Here is a 25,256-nt window from a genome sequence, read left to right as displayed (position 1 = left end):
TATGTGTGTGTGTGAGTATGTCGGCGCGCGTACGTTGTGTGTGTGTTTGTGTGTTTGTGTGTGTGTGTGTGTGTCTGCGCGCGTACGTTGTGTGTGTCTATTGGTCTCTGTTTGTCCGTATAAAACTCACTTTATCCCTATCAGATACACTCTACCTACCTACCTACAGTAGCGCGTATTCAGGTCAGCCACTTGCAACACCGTTGATATTTTATCCCTAGTGTTCAGTACAGTGACGTCACTGACGCTGGAAATTTCGAGACTATAAATATCGACTTGGGGATTTCCACATTTTGTAGCTATACATATATACTAGAATTCATAAACAGGAACGTCACTCAAGCTGAGGCTATAAAAAGATAGTGGGATTTTCCAAAGGAAAAACCCACAAGTTGGAGCTATAAATAGATAGTGGGATTTCATAGGAATTTCAGCTGATTATAGATACATAGGTATTTATCGACGATCGTCACAAAATGGAACGAAAAAATTGAAAAAGAAGAAGAAAATGAGAAGAGGAAGAAAGAAGAGGAGGAGGAAGAGAAGAAAGAAGAGGAAGAGAAGAAAGAAGAGGAGGAGAAAAAAAGAAGAAAAAGAGTGTAGGAGATAAAATAAGAACTTGGTGGAGAAAAAGAAGAAATTAGAAGAAGAAGAAGAAAACCCAAAGGCCCTTTTCAGGGCCCCCATATTTCTTGAAAAGAGATAGCCTTTCCATTGCCTACCCCTTTTTTTATTTTATTTTTTTTTTTTTTTTTTTTAAAATAGAGACCCTCCCTGTTTCAATTTTACATAGACCCTATACAGTCCCAAGGGTTTTTTGACCATGTTAAATTTACATAGACCCTATATTGTCCCAGGGTTTTTGGCCATGTTAATTCCCATAGACCCTATATGTTCCCACGATTTTTCTCCATGTTAAATTTACATAGACCCTATATGTTCCCAAGGGTATTTGTACTGATCAGTCCCATTGACCCTATAAGATCCCCTATAACTACTGTTCAGCTTTGGATTTTCCGATTTTTCCATAGGGTTTGATAGTTGAAGACATGTTATTGTCCTGATTCTCCCCACTGTGAATCCTTGTTGTTAAAAAAATGAACCAGATGGTTTGTAGAATATTCAGGTTTTGTGATGTTGATATGTAAATGATGACTGATGGTTTATGTTTGAGACTTTGGATATTTAAACGATGACGGATGGTTTATGTTTGAGACTTTGGATATGTAAATGATGACGGATGGTTTGGGTTTGAGAAACTGTACAGCTAGACCTTTTTACGGAAGTGCATAGAAGATTGCTAGCTCTTCTTGGTCATGTCTAAACTTTCGAGGTACATTACATAAAAACATGCGGATAAATATGATCGCACGAGTGCACACACACACACCGCTAGCTAGCTCTAGATATGACATATTAAAGGCAGGAGTACTAGTATCAACTTTATATATATATATATATATATATATATATATATATATATATATATATATATATATATATATATATATATATAACCAGAGGGGGGGAGAGAGAATTTAGTAAATGGTTTTTCTCTGATTGCATTTATGAAAGGAATAGAATTATTTCTTGTTTGCGAACCTTGAGATGCAAACATTGATATCTACATATATCTATATCTTTTGGGAGGGAAATTAATATAAAATCATTCTGATGCCTCGTCCTCTACGCCATTCCTTTACACGAAGTTATAATGTCATCTGTGGGGTCTTTAAGTGTAATTGCACGCCTTAAATGCTTACATATTATCATACATAGAATCAAGGTCGCCTCGACCGAGTTAAGTTCTGTGTTCTTCAGTGGAGAAAAATTTCATTTTGAAAGTTTTTAAAGTCATCTGATACCTGTTCTGCTCGTGGAAAATGTTAGAAGTTTTATTTTTTAGATTATGGACTTTATTGACTATTTTTCTTCATATTTAAGGAGTTTACTGGAACTTGTTTTACATCAATGTGAATCAGTCGGTCATTCCGAGCACGCGAAGCACTGGCACTGGCGTGAGTAACACTATCACTGATAAACATGTTACGATATAATCTAGTCATTTATGAACAAATTCAAAATGTGTAAGAATAGTTCTCATCTTTTATGCTGTTCAAAATTAAACAGAAACGTATCGCAGGATAAATTAAAGCCATTTTTTAACTACAGTGAAGTGCGTAGTATAAATGTGTAACCGGGCACTGAATCCTCGTGCATGCACGTTTACATAGGAAATGTAGTCAAGTTCATGCGACATTAACGAACCTGAAATGAAAATACCCCCTCGAGGTTCATTCAAGAGTCCGCATGGAAGTAAGAAAGAAGATATAGCAGGTCCAGAAATTATAGTACAGGAAAACTCCACGTCAGATAGAGGAATATCAGTGGGTACCCCAATCCCCACCACGACAATACTCACCAGACTAATATTTGTTAATTCTTAATCAAGGAGAAAGATAACACAGGTATGGAGATGATAGATATTACATTGGACGGTGTCTCCAAATAAACCCAAAAGCGGCATAAAAAGAATATACAGACCAAAACTACAAGAAATTGCCACCCAAGCTGGAATGAAGTATTTCTGGAAAAGACGAAAGAAGAATTAAAAGGGAACATTTCAAAAGAGATTTTGGGTATGTAGAATTGTTTGGAATCTTTAGGTGGATACATTTTTGAAGCAAGGCAGGATAAGAAGTCCTGAACAGAAAGAATCGTTAAGCTAGAGACCGAAAACAAAATAATCAGTTAGGAAAACAATGAAATACGTGTTGTGAATGGTCCACTGAGGAAGAGATTAGATGATTTGGACCAGTATAGCCGGAATGAAAATATAAAATTGTACAGAATACGAAGAAGGTCATAGCTTTTTGTAAAACGTCAATATTGGACCCCAAGAGAGTGTTAACTCACAGACTGTCGATTTCATGAATATTCAAATACACCGATGATTTGCTAATTCACGATGCGTGTGACCAAATTGGAGGAACTGCAGAAAAAGAAAATTCTCAAGGGATCCGGAGTCGCTGTAAAAAAAAGATATTACCAAGCAACGTTGGAATTCATGGAGAAGGTCGGAAAAATAAACTCCGCGGAAAGTACATGGGTATATGATTGCATGGTGTTAGCAATATAATGCAGACCGGAAAACAAAAATGCGAGTAACCATTGTAACGAATTTAGTCACTTTGGGGCAAAATAAGTCACAGAAATTATTTCTAAAGTATGTTAAATGACATGTACAAAAATGGTTTATATGTAACGTAAATACTATTTTAACGAGGCATTGTATGTGCATTGCATATTGTGCTTACGAAAGAGAAAGGGAGATAACTATCTTGATTTTACGTAGGATGTACTAGTGATAAATAGACTAGTAAATACATGACTTGATAGTGTAACTGGTTACTGCTGCTCTCCAAAAAAGGCCGGATTGTGGATTGAGGTGGGGGAATCGGTATGAAGACTTTCTAGCAACTGACGAAACACTTTTCAAGGCATATCAAAATCAACTATTTTGACAACTTAAAAGCAGCAGCAGCTCATGCGTGTTCTTTCATTAAGTAAAGGATATAATTAACATAACTCTTAATTGTAAAACTGTATGATCTGTTTTGCAAGACAGTTGGGTTCTAACTTGGATATCGGACGCTTGGATATTCTGCGAGGTGATACGATTATGATAAAACTGAGATATCGACTTTTTTTTTCTTAAATGAGGCCCACATGTGTCCCATTCCTGATATATATAAATGTACAAACACATCTCGTTGATCATATATTTTAATGTAACTGGGAAAGTTATTGTTAGCAAATCAATTGTATAAGGATTTAAACTATGTAGCTTAAGGCTCTTCCTGTACTTCTTTACGTATTTGTAAAGGATACACGTCGTAACTGTAAAAGATACTTACACATGTGTATTACAATTCTTTTAAAAATACTTTCGTCAAAATATATTACTACCTTTTTAGAAGCCTGTTGAATTATTTACACTAAGAAAATATTTCTGCAGATAGTATCTAATGAGACTGAATATGCGGAATATACAATGAGAAAAGCAGATTTGGATAGATGAATTACAAAAATGATCGTAACATACGAGTCTTGGCTGGCACCTTGTACACTGTCACTTTAGTGCTAATTAAATTTAGATGTTTTAAATTAGTTGTTCAGCATAAAAGTGAAAAGGTCATAAAGGATACAAGTATACTAAACTAAGGACATTTACAGAGGAAGCGTACTGAGATAGTACCGTGCTTTTCCTGCGGAGAGGAAATGTATCCAAAAAAATATTAACAGTAATGGCAGTTATTGCTTGAATGGATAAACGCAAAACTGTATGCATGTATGTATGTATGTATGTATGTATGTATGTTCACCGTCCTTCACTTTCAAAAATGAAGCGTAATTTGACCTTGTCTGTGAATTTTGATCTGTCTGTTGTTGCTTACTACTTCAATTCTTTTGCTCTAGCTTCTTATGTTGAAACATTTTAAGATCCCTTTTGATGCTCTTTCTTGCTTGGTCATTCAGAAATCCTTCACAGTATGCAACTCTTTATTGCCATATTTACAATTCACGTTATATGTATACTTGTAAGAATTGTACTATTCTTTTCGACACTGTGTAAAAATGTTTAGTATTCTGCAAGCGGACTCGGGAGACAGGAAAAATCAAAAAGATGTTTGAATTTGTAAGAAAAAAGATGTTCCATATATTGTTTACAAGATATTCATTTCTCAGCAGCAGTCGAACCGTATGTTTGAAACAGAGTGGGGATGTAAATGTTGCTCTAGTTCTTTTACTAGTAGATCTCATGGCTTCAGTGATAGCCAAGGAAAATATAATGGTCCTGATATGGACACCAACAATGTCGCATACAAGTTTCCAATGCTGAATGTTTGCTCAGTGCCAATGGGTTGATTCATTATGTATGTTAAGAAGTGTTTCAAATCCTTTTATGTCTTCTTTAGTGTAGCAGATAATTGATGGCACTTGTAATTTTGTTGTGATTCCATTGTTTGCAAGAGTCAAAGTATGTATCAGAATTACAATTTAAACGACATGAACTGCAGGGCCAAAATGCTGCTCTTTTTGTAGAGGTAATTATGCGCTTTTTTGAAGGCTAGACAGAACTAATAAAGATTTTAGTATATGAACCGACAATGAGATATGGACTGCAATAAACTTAACGACGTTTATATACACACCAGTTAAAGTCATGTTTATAATGAATACATCTGAGCTAAGTATGCACTTTTCCGCACAAGCAAAACAAACAAAATAAAGACTTTTGCGGCTCATTAATCAAGCAGATTAATGCCAGGATATCATCCGTTTTGTCCAATTACAGCATCCTTTTCAGTTGCCCTTAATACATTAATTGGGTAGTCTTGGGGTGTATTGGGATCTTTACTTTGGTAATGACCGACAATGGAAAAACTCTGCTGATGTTACTTGATAATTATACAATGCATAATTATACTGTTTACTTTTATATTTGATTTTAATTGTATATATGATACTGGGTAGGTTAGTGTTTTGGAACAGTCTTGGTTTTTTTGGTATAGCCTTTGATAGTCTTGGTGTGTCTGGGGTCTTTCCTTTGGCGATGACCGACAAGGGAAAAACTCTACTGATGTTACTTGTTAATTAAGCAATGCATAATTATACTGAGTACGTTTTTATGTTTTAAAATTGTATATATGTATACGTGGTCGGTGAGTGTTTTGGAACAGTCTTGGGGTCTCTTTGTGCAGTGTTTAGGTAGTCTTTGGGTGTCTTGGGGTCTTTCCTTTGGCGATGACCAAAAAGGGAAAAACTCCACTGTTACTAGATAATTATTCAATGTTTAATTATACTGATTACATTTTCATCTGATTTGTTTAAATTTTATATATGCATAACGGTTATGTGGGAGTGCTTTGGGACAGTCTTGGGGTAATTAGTCACTCCCCTCGCAGGTAGATCATTGATGAACATCAGGAAGAGTATGGGACCCAAGACACTCTCTTGAGGTACCCCATTAACAACCGGTGCTGGGTCCGATGTTGCTCCATCTACTATAACTCTGTGATCTGTCTGGCGTGGGTTCGAGTCTATGATTCGGCCAATGTTGGTATGTGAGAAAGCTTGCCAGTAGCTTCTCGTGGGTCAGTGGTTCTTCCCGGGGTTTTCCGAGTTCTTCCTCCATCATTAATACTAGCCGCCATACATAGCCTATCGTGTGCTGAAGAATGGCATTAAACCCTACAACAACAACCGCAATCTGTCTGACAGTAAATCTCGGATCCATTTCTGGTTATTACCCCTGATGCCATAGTGGTCCAACTTAGTGAGAAGTCTTTCATGGGGGACACAATCAAAAGCCTTACTGAAGTCAAGGATACCAAGGTCATACTGCTTCCTTCTGTCTAAGGATTTGACCAGCTCATCCACTAGGATTATGAACAGTGTTTCACAGCTTTGTCTGGCATATAAACCATGCTGGCAGTCTGTTAGAACGTTGTAGCGATCTAGATGTTGCATCATGTTGCTGGCTATGATGTGTTCAAGCATTTTGCAGCAGATACATGTAAGGGAGACAGGTATATAATTGCTGGCCTTGAGAGGGTGGTCACGAAGAAGCTGCTTCATTTCCAAGGACCCCCCCCCCCCCAAGACGACAGAGCTGTCCACATGAACCAACCCGGCGTGGCCAAATTTTTTATCTATGACTATTCTCTTCAGATTACCAGCCACACCAACATTTCTTTGGAGCTGAATTGTTGTTTGCTTGTTTTGGGTTTGTTATTTTTTATATTTATTTTATTGGGAGCGGGGTCTTTTTTATTTTCACGTGGTCTGTACACTGTACCCGAGACACATTTGGGAAGGATATCTCCACAGCTCTGGTCAGGGAAGGTTCTTCATCTGTACAAAATGACACATGCTTGTTGTGTTATTTCGACACTTTTGATGTTCTCGAGTTTGGCTGCAATTTGGGATAGTTATGTTCTGTATTGTCTCATAACTTGCGTCTTTGTGAAAGCATGGGCCGAAAAATATTAGATGTTCATTGGTGTCTTTCCTTATGATCATGCCCGGCCCTAAGGCAAAGTGAACGAGGCAACTGCCTTGGGCCCTGTGCTAACTAGCAATGCTCATCCCTTTCTGCCTTGAGCCCTGCATGCTGCCTTGCCCCCCCCCCCCCCCACCCCCCGTACGTCCCAAGGGCCAGGCATGCTTATGCTACTCTGGCTTTTGTACACAATTGTTGTGAGATTATTTGTTCTCGTTTTTTTTTTTCTTCTTCTCCAAATAATGCAAGTCTGTTATTCGGTTGTCGGTATATAATATGAGGATGGCACTTTTACTGTCGTGTATTATTCACTTTACACAAACCTATGTTTCTCACACATTCAAATTATCTCTAACGTCTCGTCGCCAATATTTTCTAAGTAAATGTTTTGGTTTTGCTATTTCTTTTACATTCTTCTCTATACATTGTTTCCTTGGTTGTTGGAAGTTCCATGGTTCATCTAAAGAGTCGTCTTGTAATACATAAAAAAAAACTTCCAAGGTTTTGAATAGAGCAGTTTATCTGATATTTTATCCTTCGTTTTGGGATGTGTTCTCATGGACGACCAATTGATATATGGTTGAAAAAAAATCAACCCACTCTTACTTTTGCGAATAAACTACTATCCGATGACCCATGTCTGTTACTGACACTGGAAATTGTTGTTAAAATATGCCCATACTTGGATTCATTTGAGATATTCAGATTTATATGAGTGCATTTGAGTAACATTAAATACTTTATATATATATATATATATATATATATATATATATATATATATATATATATATATATATATATATATGTATGTATGTATGTATGTTTGTGGTGGTTTGTGGAGAGAGAGAGAGAGAGAGAGAGATTCTGTTTTCAATTGCGTTATTGGTAATTGTATAGCCTATATTCAGTAAACAGGCTGGCATGCAATTTGACGTGTCAATGAAGTCCTTTCTTTAAGCGATTTGGAATATTATGCATAGATTCTGCAAATAGTTAAGTCTAACATTTTGGAAACTGAAGCTAAAGTTATTTATAAAATAATTCTCTAACTCGGCCAAAATATTTTTGAAAACTTGCAAGTAATGGCATCAGGGCTTGCGATTTATTGTTGTGCGCACTTTCTGACATTGTAGTGAATTCTTCAAGTGATATGAGACCTTCCCTGTGATTCTTTTCCATCTTGAGTGAGACTTTGTTCGTAGGTTAATGGAAAAAACAAAAAAACATTGGGCTTTTAGGAAGATGGCATTTATTTTGGTATTAGTTTTGTACAATTTCTTTTCCTTTCTTAAAATAGTTTTCATATATTTCATTTCCTTCAATGTTCTTCTTTATGATTTTGTTTTCAAACTTCTGTTCTCTAAGCTAGTGACATATTTATTGCTTTTCTCTCTGCCCTCTGTTTACCTTGCTTTCTATCTACGAATAAGCCATTTCTAGATTTCTTTTAGTGTTTAGTCACATGCATTATTTTCGCAATCTAACTTTAGTATTACACTGTATATCTCCATTTCCTTTTCCTTCCAGATAGTACCTTTAATCTATTGAGTTCAGATGCGATATCATTAAAAACTTGAAGTCAAATGTAATGAATGATCAAATAGATGGTCTTATCTTGCTTTCGATGACACTGTTATTAGCCTGTCAGTGATTAGAAAATAATAAAGTTTCCTGTTGTCTGATTGTTGTAAGCACAGGTCAAAGAAATACAAACCTTCTTGAATACGTAACTGATGATGAACGTATCATCTCAGGCCAAAGAAATACAAACCTTTTTGAATACATAACTGATGATGAACGTATCATCTCAGGCCAAAGAAATACAAACCTTTTTGAATACATAACTGACAATGAACGTATCATCTCAATGATTAACATCCGAAAAACAGATTAATAACGTTAAATCAAAACATCATAGATCGATAGAACTGATAAAATATATTAGATGTATTTGCCACTGAGGAAAATATTCCAATTAAAATTTAGATGATGTACAAAAAGTTGTGTCTGATGGTATTATAATTAATTTCAGTAATATCTGTAATAAACCACAGTAATATGAAATATGAACCATGGTAATATGAACAAAGTGACTGCTGGTCATCAAGGAACAAAACACAAACTGCATCTAATTCCATTGGCTTTCGGATTTGCCAAAGTACAGTAGGTGAAACACTAAATGTGTTGAATTGTTAATGAGTTAGGCAACACAGATATAAATCAAATGTGTCAAGATCATTGTTCTGGAAACATCAATAAATAGATTGCATATATTTACAATTAAAGCACAACTCGTCCATATTCATTTATGGTCTTCGATAAACAAAAGACCAAAATTCCTCTTTATTTTGATTATTATTTAAATGATCCATGTTCCTCACAGCACAATGTATCTTAACCAACAATGAAAAATCATAGCAAAAATGTATTATTCAGTCCAGTAATATTTATTATCCAATTTTCTCGGACCTGTGAAAGACCAGTTTCAAATTTTGTTTCTGAAAGTCTCTCTACAAGTTATCACAAAGAAAATTTATCACCACATTTCACAGTATACGTCTATATGAGTGAGGGTTTTAGCACCTGTCCCTTTGGTTCTCCATTGAACAAAGAATTGCAAAACTAGAACAAGAAATAATTATGTTGCTATTATAGTGGTGCAATTGTTGCTATTATGGTGGTGTAAATGTAAACACCCTCAATTTAGATTTACATTTGTTCATTTGTTTTCATCCTTCAAGGCAAACTGCATCAAACTGAAAGAGATATATTAGCATCGGAATAAGATGCTGATGATTCTGCTCATAACTGCATAACAAATATTTATTTTTTTCCATATTTTATATCAGTATCATAATTATGGATTAATAGCCCTTTGTTCAATATCAACTGATCTTAGATATATTTATTTATAAACTTTATAATCCTTCATCCAACAATCCCATGCAGCATTTAAAGTTAGAGCTGTAAGGACGAGAATTCAGACAGGGTTTGATCTTGTGCCTTCTCTTTGAAATTATCTTTAAGTTCTGCTTTGGTAGATATATTCTCAGTGTCAAGGTCGTCAATCACTAATCGTTTGGCAGACAGTTCTTCCAACTCAAGGTTATCGAAAAATCAGATTGGAACATTTTCTCTTGTGGCCTTTTCTTCCTCTTCTTGCTGGGGTGAGATATTCTTTATGTGCACTGATGCGTTATTATTCATTTCAAAATTAGATTTTTTAAAATATATTATCCGATTATGGATTAAGTACTAGATGAATAGAAAGTGTTGTAATAACCCTTTCAGCAGATGAAATATACAAAATCTAGAAGTAAATGGGATGCTCTCTATAACAGTTTTAAAAAAATTATTGTTCGTCGTAAGAAGACAAAAATGTATGTTTGTACACCCATAATAGGATCACAGGCGCTAATTCCTTTGTTCGTTAAAATGTTATAATTGGTATGCCACTCAGTCTGCCATGTTCACCAAGCTGTCATTCTTTTGAATTTGATGCATCCAGCAGTTGTTGTTGAGCACTTTTGCTCAAATACTCCTGAGACCTCTTTGTCCAGCATTCCCTCGCCTTCTTCGAAGTAAGATCTTTAAGGACTTGAACTCACATAGAAGGTTCGATGTTATGGGCTCTCTTTGAAATTACTTTCAATTTTAGTTTAACATGGTAGATCTTTAATGTCATGGTCATCAATCACTTGTCATTTGGCAGCCATCCTTCCAAGTCAGGGTCATCTAAAAATCACAGATGAACATTTTCATTTCTGGCCTTTTATCCCATTGTCTTCTTGAGGTATCCTTTGTGTACACTGATGTTGACAAGTTATTTAAGTCTGAATGGGGAAAAGTTAATTTTTTATCAGATTATTGATAACATATTAAGATAATTTAATTATCATATTATTGATGAATCATAAGATGAATTTAAAGGGCTATAATAAAGCCTGCAACTGATGAAACGTACAAAGATCTGTACGTACATTGGGTGCTTAATTATATTAAAAATTTAAAACTGGTTAATCTAAGATGCCAGATTCCTCAAGGAAATGACCTTGATCTTGACTTATGAACTTGAACTCTGGTACCAAGTGTCTGGACACAGAGTACATCTTGTTCATCCTGTCCATCCAATGCAAGTAATAACTCAAGTCCAGATCAGCTGTGTGGCTATAAAAAAAAGGGCAGAGACATCAGTGTGGTAAAAAGCAAATAAACTACAATAGCATTTTAAGCTTACCGAAGTGGTTCACACATTGGATTCTATTAGTTTAATATCGTATGTGTGTGATAATGATGCTCCAATTTCTCTGATTGCTTTTGACGCACTCCCTTAATACCGCTTGGGAGTCGAACATTACCACGGTTAAGAAATATCCATGTCAAGATAAGTTTAGGGGTTTATTCAATGTAGGGTTTATATATGGCCACAGGAGGTAATCCCTTTATAGTCATTGTCATGGCTTCCATATATTTTGACTCTTTTTCTCCAAATCAGCTCAATGACATTTTCTAAATGTTTTCTACTGTTGGAGCAGATCTGTTACTAGACACTGATAAAGGATTGAAAACAAAATGCTCTCTAAGTGTGGGTTCAGCATGTGTAATTTTTCTATGGAATCGGTCCTGTATCCATTTTTTGTACATAACTGGTACTTAAATATATACTTTTATTTCTAATTTGTCTTGATAATGTATATCAGGACCTCTTTTGTGGGTCGATGCTATCGGTAGAAATTTCAGTTCTCAGAATATTTGATCTCCATGAACATCTTGAGGGTACACTTGCAATGTCAAATAAGGGGAGAGCATGTCTGAAATTATTTGCATTTGAGGAACTCCACACCAGATCAGTTTGGAAATGTATGTTTGTTCCAGAAGAATTTCTGCTTCTGTTTGAAGCTTGGTTCTATCCAATTGTCTAATGCTTTCCATGATAATTTCCATTCCATTGTACATTTGCATCCATAAGGGCTCTAGCCACCATGATGGTGTGAGCTAAGTACATCCAGTGACATACTAAGGGTAAACAGCACTCTGGGCAATGAAGGCCAAATGGGTGTTTTGCATCCTACGTCCTCAGGTGCCCAATGCAACTGTCCGTCTTACCCTCCTCGTTAGTACACTACTTATTTTTTCTTTTGATCACTAGTAACCTGTCCAATACTTTCTTTAGTTGACAAGATTTGACTCTCCAATAAAACTTTGCATCGTCCGACGTCTAAAAGAGGTGAAAAGTGTTACCACATGAAGAGTGGCTATTCCATCGGTCATGTCAAACTCATAATCCAATTGTAATGTTCGAGTTTGTCCAAACTTTTGCAGGTTAATTCTATGGGTATGCAAAACTCAGTCAACAAAGGAAATTTGAAGCTGTTGTGGAGTAATAGTGTCAAAGATCTTGATCTTCAGCTTGGCACTGTTGTTTCAACAACAACAATCCCCCAACATAGACTCCAATTAGAATGTAATGAAGACAACTGCTTTCTATGCTGGAAATCATTTAAATTTAACTGTGATTGTGTTATCAGTTGTTTTGAATATTCTGGAGTCATTTTTTGGGTAGCTCAAGTGAGAAAATAATCTTCACGGAGTACAGAACGACTTTGTTTCATTGCTGATCTTCATGCTCTCGACCATGAGGAGACGGATGTGTTGGATAAGACATTCTTCATGACTTCAAAAAAGGTCAACATCTGATAACACTTATTCGAGTGTGCTGATTGACACATAGCATCATCATTGTTTGGTTTTTGGAAATGTCTGATATTAACAGAGCTTTGATTCTCTCCCTGTATATACCTGACAGAATACATTTTTGGGGGTTTCATTCTGTTAATACTGACGAGTTGTAGACAGGTTTGGATTTCCAAGCAGATAACGTGGTAAACATTATGGCAATCATGAGACAACATAAATACACAATTTACAACATTCAATAGGATGCAATTTTTAAATCTGCACAATAACTGGCTCTTTTGAAAATATTCAGAAAATGCAGATAGAGGGATGGAAGTAAGGATAGACAAGAAAATCAGTATGCTCTCTCTGCAACAGAGTCTTGTGTACAAGAGAATTCGGACAAGGTATTTTGAAATCATCACAAAATGTCCTATTTTCATTGAAGTGACTATGAATATTAATAATAATTAAAGTTGCATCTGGTTATATAAAAAATTGTAATGTCGGGCACTTTGCACTAAGATTGTCAGTTAACATCCCTTCACTAGTTTGATTTATATAGCAACCCTCTCGCCTAGACCTTGATCATCACATTAAGGTAAAAGATTTACACTGTATTTTCACTTTCAATGCAGTTTCATGTGTCATACTTTAGTTAGTCCTTTACAAATTATTGTGTACTGAGTTATAAATATATTGGAAAAAGAAATAATACGTTTTATGATAAAACACAAACTGGTCGTTTGTAACTAAGCACTCCATGTAAATGTCCTTTAACACAAGAAACTAATTTTACATTCAGAACTGAACACAGGAGAATCCATTTGTAAAATATCTTTTTATTGTAACAGAACTGAATACATGTATTTTATTTTTACCCAAAATGTCCTTTTAAAAGTTCAGCTTTGCTACAGAGCTAAATTCCTTGTTTTTGCTGTAGTGATTTGCATTTGTACTGAACAGGATCTTCACTAGCCAAGGTTCTGATATGTTAACCCTATCTACATGGCGGATTGAGCAGATATCAGTGCTTTGTCCTCAAGACATCTATTGGATTTCATGAGTTGTCTCCCTTAGCATGTAATGCCAACTGACCAATAGCATGTAACACTGGTGTATTGTATATTGGCCAAATATGGTGGAGGCAGTTGACTTCAGAAGGATACTTCATAAGTTTAACATTAAAAGTATGATTATGTACTGGAGAGAAGCCATTACAGGTTTATCTGAGTGAAAGGTATTTGTACAAACATGAACTCACAGTGGAAAATTGCTTTTTTATGAGTCCATTCAAGTTGTATGCTCCCCTTGTCTTGATCATGTAGGAACAGTGTTCAAATTCGAACAACTTAATTTTGATTGGTTGCTGTGGCTTGCCGCCACATCCAATGATATTCACAGACCCAAAGCACTGAAATTTGTTCGATCCACCAAGGTGTAGATAGAGTTAACATATCAGAACCTTGGCTAGCAAATATGACAGAATAGGAAAGATTACAGTTCATATTCTGTCATATCACCTCTAGATATTTTCTCCTCAGCCATAACACCAACATAAATAAGTTTTGTGCATTTTAAGATGGCTGAACTTCCTATGGCAAATTCTATTTTTTTTTTTTTGAAGCTGTGTCTCCATGGTATTTAAGAAATTTTCTAAAAATCTGGTTTTACCATGTTGTTCCAAACATTAGCTCTGTTTCATCTGACATAAGAAAAGAAAGCAGTAAATCAAGAAATGTATTATTCATATGTATATTTATAAAACCTACATTATTTATATGAATATGCATATGTTTCATTTTAGCATATTTAGAAAACATAATCCTTTACTAAGTTTATAACAGTGTGAATTTAACAAGGAACATCTACACTATTTAGGTTAAGTTTTTGTAATAGTAAGAATATGTTTGTAATATTGTATAATTTGACAATTGTTGATAAAAGAAATGTATAGAAATTCTTTCATAATAAAGTTTATTAATTGGAGTTAGACTTTTAACAACTACTTGGATGCATTAGCTTTGACCAGAGGTGGGCATACTTTCCAGTGCAAGTGCCGCATACACAAATTTACACCTTGTCGCGGTCCGCATAGTTCATTAAGTAAAATAATTAATATTTGAAATAGCAAAAACAAAAGGTTTTTCTAAATAATGTCATAATTAATTTTCAGTTGTTAATATGTTGTTAATATTTGAAAACTTAAACTTCAAAAGCAGCACATTTATTTGATAAACAGAGTAACATAAACAGAGTCAGTGCGAATGATGACTTGTTCCTAGGCCGCATGAAAACCCTTGGCGGGCCACATACGGCCCGCAGGCCATAGTTTGCCCACCCCTGGCTTAGACACAAGCCAATACAGTACTAGATGAGTGTGGAACAGTATATCTTAAAGTGAACAAAGGCAAATAAGCATGCAATCCTATGGAAATGATAATGCATGTGAGCCAATATATGCCAATATATGGCATATTTGCATCCAATCCTATGGAAATGTTGATTCATTGTGAGCCAATATATGCCGGTATATTGCAAATAAGCATTAACGGCTAAGGAAATGTTAATGCATGTGAGCCTGTGTATGCAAATATGTTGCAAATAAGAATCAAAGGCTATGGAAATGTTAATGCATGTGAGCCTATGTATGCAAATATGTTGCAAATAATAATCAATGGCTATGGAAAAGTTAATGCATGTGAGCCTATGTATGCAAATATATTGCAAATAAGCACCCAAGGCTATGGAAATGTTAATGCATTGTGAGCCAATGTATGCAAATATATTGCAAATAAGCACCCAAGGCTATGGAAATGTTAATGCATGTGAGCCAATATATGACATATTTGCATCCAATCCTATGGAAATGTTAATGCATTGTGAGCCTATGTATGCACTTGAGGAAACTGGAATCTGCTGTAATCAGAATGCAGGACACAATTACTGTCAAATCTTTGCATCTTACGAGGTGTAAGCATTATTGTAGACCATTGTAAGCATTCTGGATCAACTTCCTTAATGGGCTCATGAAAATGAAATAAGTGTGTGAATAAAGGAAAAGATACTTGTAAAGTAAGAACTATGTGTCACTTGCAACAATTTGATGGGACAAAGATGGTGGAATAATTAGTGATTGACAACTCTGTGTTTCTCTTTATCCTCATTTGAGCTTCAGAGACCCCCAAAGTTTTAATTTGACATCCAGTTTTGATACCTGAAAGTTGAATTTTTACTGAGTCTTAACCCCATTTCTGACACCAAGGTGATTTTTGACTCAATCTTTCACTCCTAGAGGATACACTGTATAAATTAAACCATATACTCTTTGCCCAACATTTCTAAAATCTTAACTTGGGCATGTTAGTCATATGAAGTTCTTGGTTTACATCATAGAATTTGTGTATGGCTCCCTAATGAAGGCCGTGTGGAAAGTACATCGGAAATTAGCTATATATCTTTTCATAGAATTTGTGTATGGCTCCCTAATGAAGGCCATGTGGAAAGTACATCAGAAAGTGGCTATATATCTTTTCGTAGAATGTCTAGCAGCTTATTTTGCAAGTTGTTGTTCTTGTAGGGTTTAACGCCATTTTTCAGCACACGATAGGCTATACATGGCGGCCAGTATTAATAGTGGAGGAAGAACCCGTGAAAACTTCGGAAAGAACCACCGACCCACGAGAAGCTACTGGCAAGCTTTCTCACATACCCACATTGGCTTAATCCGAGACCTGAACCCTTGCAGACAGAGGTGTGATGGCAGTGATCCATAAGGGAGAGTGCTTTAGACCACTCGGCCACTCTGGGCCCTCTATTTTGCATGTTAGGATCAATGTAATGTTTTTCCCCAAAATATATATATATAAAATTGACTCATAAAATCACAAACATGCAGGCTTTTTATGCTTACACATACATTCTTATTTTCGTATCGTGTATGATTTTCTAAAAGAACAATATATTAATATTGATTTTATGCACGAACATGAGCTAATTATGCTTCATTTGTTCTTGCTTACACAATGCACCTTGTGGCATTATTGTGTGTGTGTAATGACCTAATTATGATGAAATTAGAAGTCTTAGAACATAGAAGTGAAGTCAACTTAAATTTAAAACTTGCATTAAGTGAAAAAAATATGTAATCAAAATGTTTCTTTTCATTCATGTGTAGTGAAATTAATAAATAAATGGTGACAAAGCAAATTTGTTTTCTTCCATATTCTAGTGTTAGAAGAATAGATAAACATTTTACCCATTTGACACCTGACATCTTTTCTCAAACTGCCCTCTTTATTAGTGAAATCTCAAGAATAATTGTCATGTTCCTGTCTTTCAGCATAACGCTGCCTAAAATGCTTAGAAATGTAGTGTGCATTTTTAAAATAACCGACTTTTAATTATAAGTGGAGTGGGTGGGTGGGCTGGCCTTACGTGGGAATTTGCCTATTTATTGTTCAGTAAGGAAAAAAACATGAGAATTATACAAAAAGACGTTTTGATGTTTGCAACTTAAATCTCTCAGCTATACAACCAAACTAAATAACACAATACATGTATTACAATATTAATACCTATGTGGTCTACAGATATTATGAACTTCTGAGAGGGTGACAAGTTTAAGGTGGTGTTGTACATTTGCAACATTGACAGTAGAGAGAATGTTGGCATACCTCTGTTACTATCATGTACTGCCACTGAAATTTCTTTGGTTCTTGTACTTGTCAAAATTGTACATAATCTAAGCACACAGCTAACCAAAATGACTGCTTCCATGTGCTTCAAAAATTAGCTGGAATTAGTCTAAAGTACACAATCTTTAGCAGTTATTAAAATAGGGAAAACAAATTTTGCCAGACTAGACAATACCAGCTCCTGAGACTAAAATGAATGAATTATGAAAGATATAAATGGTATAAAATGTTTTTTGGCTCTTTTTTTACTGTATACTCTATTATATAACCTTACCACAGCCATCAATCGTAAGCCATACTAGAGGGAATTAAATGTTCTTTAAACAACACCTAACATTTACAAGGTCATTTTTTAAAAGCTAAAATAACTGGTGAGGATACTTGAGGAGATCCTCTTTGAATAAAAATCCAACACCAATGCAAAATACGAAACTATGGAGTGCAACCTAAAATGATGGAATACCCAGATGACTTAGGAAAACGGTAGTCTGGTTCCCCGCTTCATATGCTTCCTGCATTGCAATCTGCTATACAAATAGTGGAGTGCAACACTGGGAGAAAACGAAGCAGCAAACCAGACTACATCCCTCTGGTATGGACATAGAACACAATTTTACTATACAGTGTATGTTCTCTACATTTGTTTCTCAGTACTCACCTTTCCACTGTGTGACAATCAATGCAAATCATATGTTAATCTAAAATGCCTTCAAAGATGACTTCACGGTGAAGTTTTTGTCAAAGGTTGACCTGCTCTTTTTTGAGATGCTGGACTGTCAACATAGCAGCATGTAAACAGAACACAGATTTCACTTCCAGATCATCACCAAGACCTTATTGATCACTGTGCACTGTCGCCAAAATACACACAGAGAACACCACCCTGAGATCATATTATCAAGAATAAACAGTTACCTTTAAATCCCTACCAAAAATGCATAAATAAAACTCTTCTATCGACACCAAAATGAGAGAGGAAAAAAATGTTCTAAAAATAGACTAGAACTACATTCATGGGTACTGAACTGGAAGTATTAATTGTAACCCAATTCCATATGGCTTAGGTGGCAGGGGACAGTTTTGCATATATTGGCCCATGGCAAATGTCTTAACTTAGGGTATGGTGTGACTTTTTGAGCTATTATTGTGTAATAATTAAAGATATGGTCATATTTGTGAATTTGGTCTTTTTGGCTAGTGTTCTTGAAACTAGTGTTAGGCATGTACACCTCATGTAGTTACTGCATAGTATGTAGCCAGTGAAATACCAATTGTTGGCTAGGAAGCAGAGCTAGTAACATATAGCTGAGGACACATTGGTTCAAGGCAAGTAGAATATTTCAAAAACTGATTGGATGACAACTTTTTTGAATAGTATCAAACTATTTACAACTGTGTTGCTTTATAACACCTATCCAAAATTATGAACCTTTTTGACCACACTCATGTATTTTTATTTTTATTTTTTTGTGAATTTTTATAATAGGCATGTGTTAGTACTAATATTAGTACCCTTACTCCTACCTCAACCACAACAAATCAAGTTGAGGTTACGACATCGTAGCTACGCACCTGCATGCAACATTAAATTTGTGCATAAAAACTATCCCCTGCCCCCTTATGATCGATGGCTGTGATAAGGGTTACATTACAGAGTATACAGCTTGGCCTTAATTCAGATGTGCATCTCTAAAAAAGAAATCTTTGCTTTGCTTTCACTTTCCTAGTAAATTGTAAAAAAAAAAATTAAAAAAAAGCAACATTGTCTACAGTACAGTTTATATGCGAATAGCGGAGTACAGTTCGGAAAGCATACGAAGCAGGGAAGCATACTTGAAAAACGGATTAAAGTGGTTTTATTATTATTATTATTATTATTATTAAGTTTTCCTTGGACCGGTAACCTGTACAAACTTCTGCTTTGTGTCTCAGAGGTGTACAGCGAGACAGGTTTCAAGTTTTCTTTTTACCACCACTCGGTATATCCTCGGTCTTTTCTGTCAATATCTTTGCTCCGATTGCTTTTACCCCATGGTTAACGTCGTACTAATAGATAACATGTATAATAGTTTGCATGTACGTCCTTCCTTGTTCCGCATCTGTCACAATGCAGACGCATTTGCTTCATCAAGACTGTAAAGACGCATACACTCAGACAGACTTATAAACGAAATATTATACCTCGAGAACCAAAAAGAAGAAGAAGTGTAAGTCACTGGTTTGATCTATAATCTGACTATACCACCCCCCCTAGTCCTACATGTAAGACCTCGACGCTGATATTTATGTTGTGGCGTCACTAAAACAAAACCAAAATGTGCTATGTCTTACATTTTAGGACTATACCACCCCCTAGTCCTACGATGTAAGACGTAGCACGTGTTGTTTTAGTGCCATCACCCCATAGTCCTACAACCAGAGACACATCACCCAATATTTTGTTAGCACTAAAACAAAAACGTGTGCTATGTCTTACATTGTAGGACTACATCACCCCCCAGAACAAAATATCTGGTGATGTGTCTTACGTTGTAGGACTATACCACCCCCTGCCGATTTAAAAAATGGAAACATTTAATGTGATAAAAAGCGCAAGGAACTTAGTCAATTCATTCATTGATTTATGATTTTTAACCTGTGTTCAGCAATGGGGTGTGCGGTCCTACTAATTACTGCTAAGCCTGATAAAGCCATGCAAAGTAAAATTAAAAAAGTGTATTTATATGGTTAACTATATTGATGAATAAATTAACCAAACCGAAAGACTATTTTTCAACGTAATTATACCAAAATAATTACCGAAAACTGGGAGACAGAGTTCAAATTCGAACAATGATTAAGTATTAATAAAGTCTTGACACAATCATATTTGAAATGTTTGTTATTATTTTATAAATTGTTCTTTTGACTGATTATGGACAGAAAATGTAATTTTCCAATGTATGTTATAACGAGTTATCAATTTTTTATCTCCACTTTTGTCTTACACAACATAACAATGGTACACAAAGCCAGAAAAGTCATATTAGGAAGTTGTATTTATGCTGCAATATCAGATTGATGAATAAATAAAGCAAACCGAAAGACAAGGGTTATACATGTACCCCATTAATAGACCGCAAATTGCGAGATTAATTAATTCGGATAATAACAAAGTCAGACAAAATCATATTTGAAATGTTTTATATTTTTATGAGTTACTTGGATAAATTATGGAAATAAAATGCAGTATCTTTAAGTACGTCTTATTGAGTTATCAAACATATGTTGGCAAACTCAACTAGTGTGTCGATGTTTGACAAAGCATAACAAAGACACACAAATCAAGACAAAATCATAACCAAAATTTTTTTTTGTTTTTAAATATATATATTCCATAAATTGTTGACAGAAATGGCTATTTTTCACACAGGCACGCAATGTCATAAAATGGCAGACAAAGTCATGCAAAGTCATCACAGAAAGTAATGTTATTATTAATAACTTGAAAAGTAAACCCCCAAAATGTAACACCTTTATCTCTTTGAATAACTAACCAATTAAAAGCATGCATCATGCCAAATTATCCCTATTTATACTAGGGGACACGTAAATATAGGTATATCAATAAACAAATGTTACTCCATGTTAGCATCATCGGATGTTTTTTACATCTCTCTAAATTAAATTTCTTGTTTGTATTTAACAAACATCTTATTTAAGTTTAAATTGCAAAATGCTATGTGCTTCTGCTTGAAAAAAAAAACAAAAAATGAACTGGCTTGTGCTGTATGTGGACTTAATTGTGCTGTTGGTTCCTTTATTTGTGATAAGAGCAAGTGTTTGATGCATGCCAAGTGTGATGGATTGACATCTGATGATTTAAAAACTATTTCTGGACAGTACCCTTATGAGTGTCATGTATACATTCGTACAACCGACAGTGGAGTGTACAACTATGAAAGCTTGATGAAAAGTCCAAATACGGTTATTAGTACTACATGTATTATTATTATGTTGATTGTCAAAAGCATTTTGTCTGTATCGACATGACAGAAACTCACTTATGATAAATTAGTAAATGAAAATAGTAGTAAAATGCTTATTATACCAAAACTGATGTATGCAAATGTTAAAGATTATGTGAAATTGCCAAATAACTTTGATATAAATATTTAACTGCCCAGCCGAGGTAAGGCAGGGTTGTGTTTTATCACTTATTTTATTCTGATTATTTATAAAGATACATATTTCTGACCAAAGTAATGGTGTATCAGCAGAATCTATGTATAGTATGTACGCTGTATCAATGATATACCACAAAATGTATAAATATTTCATTAATAGGAAACTAGGCTTGCACGACTAGTGGTATATATTGTGGATACAGCATACATACTATGCATATATTTTATTTTTATCACATTCAAATACACATACTTGCCTTTTGAATGGAGTTTAGACTGACTACGGGCAAATGTGTATTGACTGAGTCAATGAACTCATATCCCAGCACATTGTGTCCACTACAAAATGTAATGTCCTTTTTTGCCTATTGTTACGTGTTTAGGCTCGAATAAGCAGTAACACAGAAAGAGTGAAAACAACAAGCTTTTTAAAATTTAACAAATAATTTATTTCCCGGAAAATTCTGTAAAAATGAAGAGGAGAAGAACTTACGGTTTCAAGAATCAAATCCAAAAATAATCTAAGAATAATCCACAAAAATAAATTGCAGAAGTCCTTGTAATAAATGTTGTAATAATTTCAAGTTCGAATCCTGATGGAAAATCCAAGATGGATGACAATGACATATGCTGTAGTCAGTACTGTGCTTATATACAGTTCCTTGTAGAAATACAAATAATGGTACTCCAGTGTTGGAAATCCAAATTAAATTTGTAAGCAGTGTCTTTCCAAAATTTCTGTGAGTACTCCTCAAAATATTTCCAGAGAATAAAGAATTAATCCTTTTGAAATCCAACTAATCTGAAAAATTGTTTTAGCTCAAATCTGGCTACAACAAATTAATTTGACATCAGTATGAATAGCTCAAAACTGAGAAATCTCTCTCAACACATCACTATTATAACTAACAAATGCGTAGTTATGGAAAAACCAGAATTGTGAAATCAAAGGGGGTGGGAAGTCACGTGATCATGTTTATATCATGTACACAGAATATGGTCTTGATTAGACCAATAATTTTCTTTAAAACAAAAAAGTTCAGAAAGTTGTCTTACATCTTTAACCATGTAGTACCATCATGACCTTGACAACAACCAATCATTTTAAAATAAAATATAACTTTTTTTTACTAATTTTGAATCAAGGTCAAAATTTAGATCAACACCTGGTGTTTATAAACTAAGTCAAGGTCAAACAATTTTCTGAAAAAGTATCATCTCTAGTGAATAAATTTACATTACAATAGCATATAAGAAAAATATTTTAAAAAATATTTAAAACTGACAAGCAATTAAATTATAATAAATATATATTAAATCAGATATACGTAACACTATTCACAATCACCTCTGCATATTGATAAGTTGATTGTTTACATTTTTGAGTTTCTATTTTTATTCACATTGATTAAATCAATATAAGTCACACTTATGATTTATACATGAAAGATTGTCTTTTATGAAGAAAGTAGGGCACTACAAAGACATAGATTCTTGAATAATGAACGCTTATCAATGCATTAATTTGCAGGCTCATGGATATTAGCGTGGAATAGAATCTAAGCAAAATGACAAGCCAACAATAGGTAATTAGAACATTTTAATATATTTAAAGTTGATCTAAGTCATTATTCTGCCTTAATTAACATTGCTACTGACCATAAAAAATTTCTCTCTCTTTTGCGCTTTGGTCAGTTGGACTTCGCATCATCCTACATAGGTCCAGAGACACTGTGGTATTTCACATATGAAAATCATCTTTTATCGTCTTTTGATGGATTTTTGCCCTTATCTTCATAATTTGGTCAAAAGAGAGAGAGAGAGGCCATTGGATATTTTAAAATTTAATAATAATTGATTTTTATAACCATATAATAGGTCTAAGATACAACAACATCAACAATGCCTTAAATACATTACATATGTGTGCCCCATAGCCAATATATTTACTTTACTGTGTCGACCGGCAATTGCAACTCGGTATCATTGATTATATAAACACTTTAGATAGGTCCCAAGGAAAGTGTACACATACCGTTTATGACAAATGATATCTTGTCAGCTACTTGGTGCAGTTTCAATGTTTTTTATCCAGCCCAATTTATTTTTATCTCTCGGGACCATGATCGTCTTTTTAGATGAAATAGTTTTCTTGTATTTTTCACAACATAATTATTTTTTTCTCCAAATAAGAGCAAGGATATTTTTTTTTTGGTATACCCCTTTACAAAAGTTTTTACAATTACCAGCTCCAATTATTATTGCATTGTTTCTTTGGCTATGGGCAGTGACATGCCCAATAAGCTTCGTCCACAAGACGTATTGGTCCTACTAAAAACAGCAAAGACACGCAATGATATATATAACTATTGTGAATTGCGTTAAATATTAAATCATGCATTTTCTCATTTTCTTCTTATCATTATTTCTACAATATTGTAACATTCTAAAAAATATTTAATTATGATCAGTGTAAGTTTATTCAATATATCTTCCCAAATGGAGGTTGAATTTTCTTATTTGTTAATTCTACTCTGTCTCCATTTGTTTGACAGTGAAACATCCTGATCATGTTAAATGTCGGGAGAAAAAAATGACAGGATCACTACGGGCAAATACATGGCAGTTAATATGTAACGTTGATAAAAACTTTTTATCAGTAAATATAACAGAATTAGAAAATGTTTTCTTTGTCTGTGATCATTATTTCTTTTTTTTAAAAATATATTTAACTTGATGCAAGGATAGAAACATTTTTAAACTTACAATACTGGAAATTATTTACTGTTGATGTAAAATTTACGGCATATGGTAGTGAAGTGTTACTGTATTCCATTAACACACGTCAACGCCTGTTACAATCACAAGTAGATGAGTAGGACTGCGCTACCTTTAACTCAGCTAGCACATTTTCATTATGCCATTTTATGACATTGTGTGCCTCTGTGAAAAATAACCATTTCTATCAATAGTTTATCATATACAGACATTTTAAAATAATAAACATTCTAGTTACAACTGTCAGGCTCTGTATGTCTTTTTTTAGATGTAGTGAATTTGGAATTTGTTTCACAATTACCAGTCATTCATTATTGTGTTTATTAAATCCAACATTTTTCTTTTGTAATTTATGTGGCAAAAACACCATACAACAATAGTAAATATTTTTATTATCACTTTGTATGACTTTGTATGCCTTTCTTGTGAAACATCAAAATTTTTGTTGAGTTTGTCAACCTATGTTTTGATAATTAGTCAAATGAACAGTTTATAAAATAACAAACATTTCAAATATTGTTTTTTCAGACTTTATCAGTACTTTATCATTATTTATAATTATGTTGAAACCAGTCCTTCGGTTTGGTCAATTTATTCGTCAGTATGATTTACAATATACATTTGTCTAATATGACTTTGCATGACTGTGTCAGGCTTTGTTGGGCTTTATATAACTTTGTCAGGCTTTGAATAATTAGGACATATTGAAATATTTTCTTTTGATAATAATTCAGATGAACAATTTATCAAATAATAAAGATTTTACATACAATTTTGTCATTATTCGAATTCAAATTTTGCCGCCCAATTTTATTTGGTTATTTAATTTGGCATAATTATGTTGAAAACTAATCTTTCAGTTTGGTTAAT

General features: G+C 34.3%; 1 protein-coding gene and 1 long non-coding RNA gene across 8 annotated transcripts in view; one reads left to right on the top strand and one right to left on the bottom strand.

The window, feature by feature from the left end:
* Positions 1 to 25,256, top strand: part of LOC149775392 (uncharacterized) — a 213,690-nt gene that overhangs the window by 62,306 nt on the left and 126,128 nt on the right. For 2 of the 7 annotated variants that reach the window (XM_089943913.1, XM_089943910.1), the window contains exon 1: positions 19,511 to 19,649. The exons of 2 other annotated variants lie outside the window; for them this stretch is intronic. The gene's annotated coding sequence lies outside the window, so the exon portion shown is untranslated. 3 more of the 7 variants (XM_089943912.1, XM_089943909.1, XM_089943907.1) reach the window with 3 other exon arrangements.
* On the bottom strand, positions 8,609 to 19,453 carry LOC149775393 (uncharacterized). The gene is made up of 3 exons (XR_016416558.1): positions 19,347 to 19,453; positions 9,244 to 10,902; positions 8,609 to 9,197 (listed from the first exon to the last, which is right to left on the bottom strand). It is a non-coding gene; the product is annotated as an uncharacterized LOC149775393 (long non-coding RNA).

This window comes from Sinohyriopsis cumingii, chromosome 19 (genome assembly GCF_028554795.1).
Source record: "Sinohyriopsis cumingii isolate HCF-2022 chromosome 19, ASM2855479v2, whole genome shotgun sequence".
NCBI lineage: Eukaryota > Metazoa > Mollusca > Bivalvia > Unionida > Unionidae > Sinohyriopsis > Sinohyriopsis cumingii.
The sequence above is the reverse complement of the archived record's forward strand: the minus strand, read 5'-3'. Positions and strand labels throughout refer to the sequence as shown.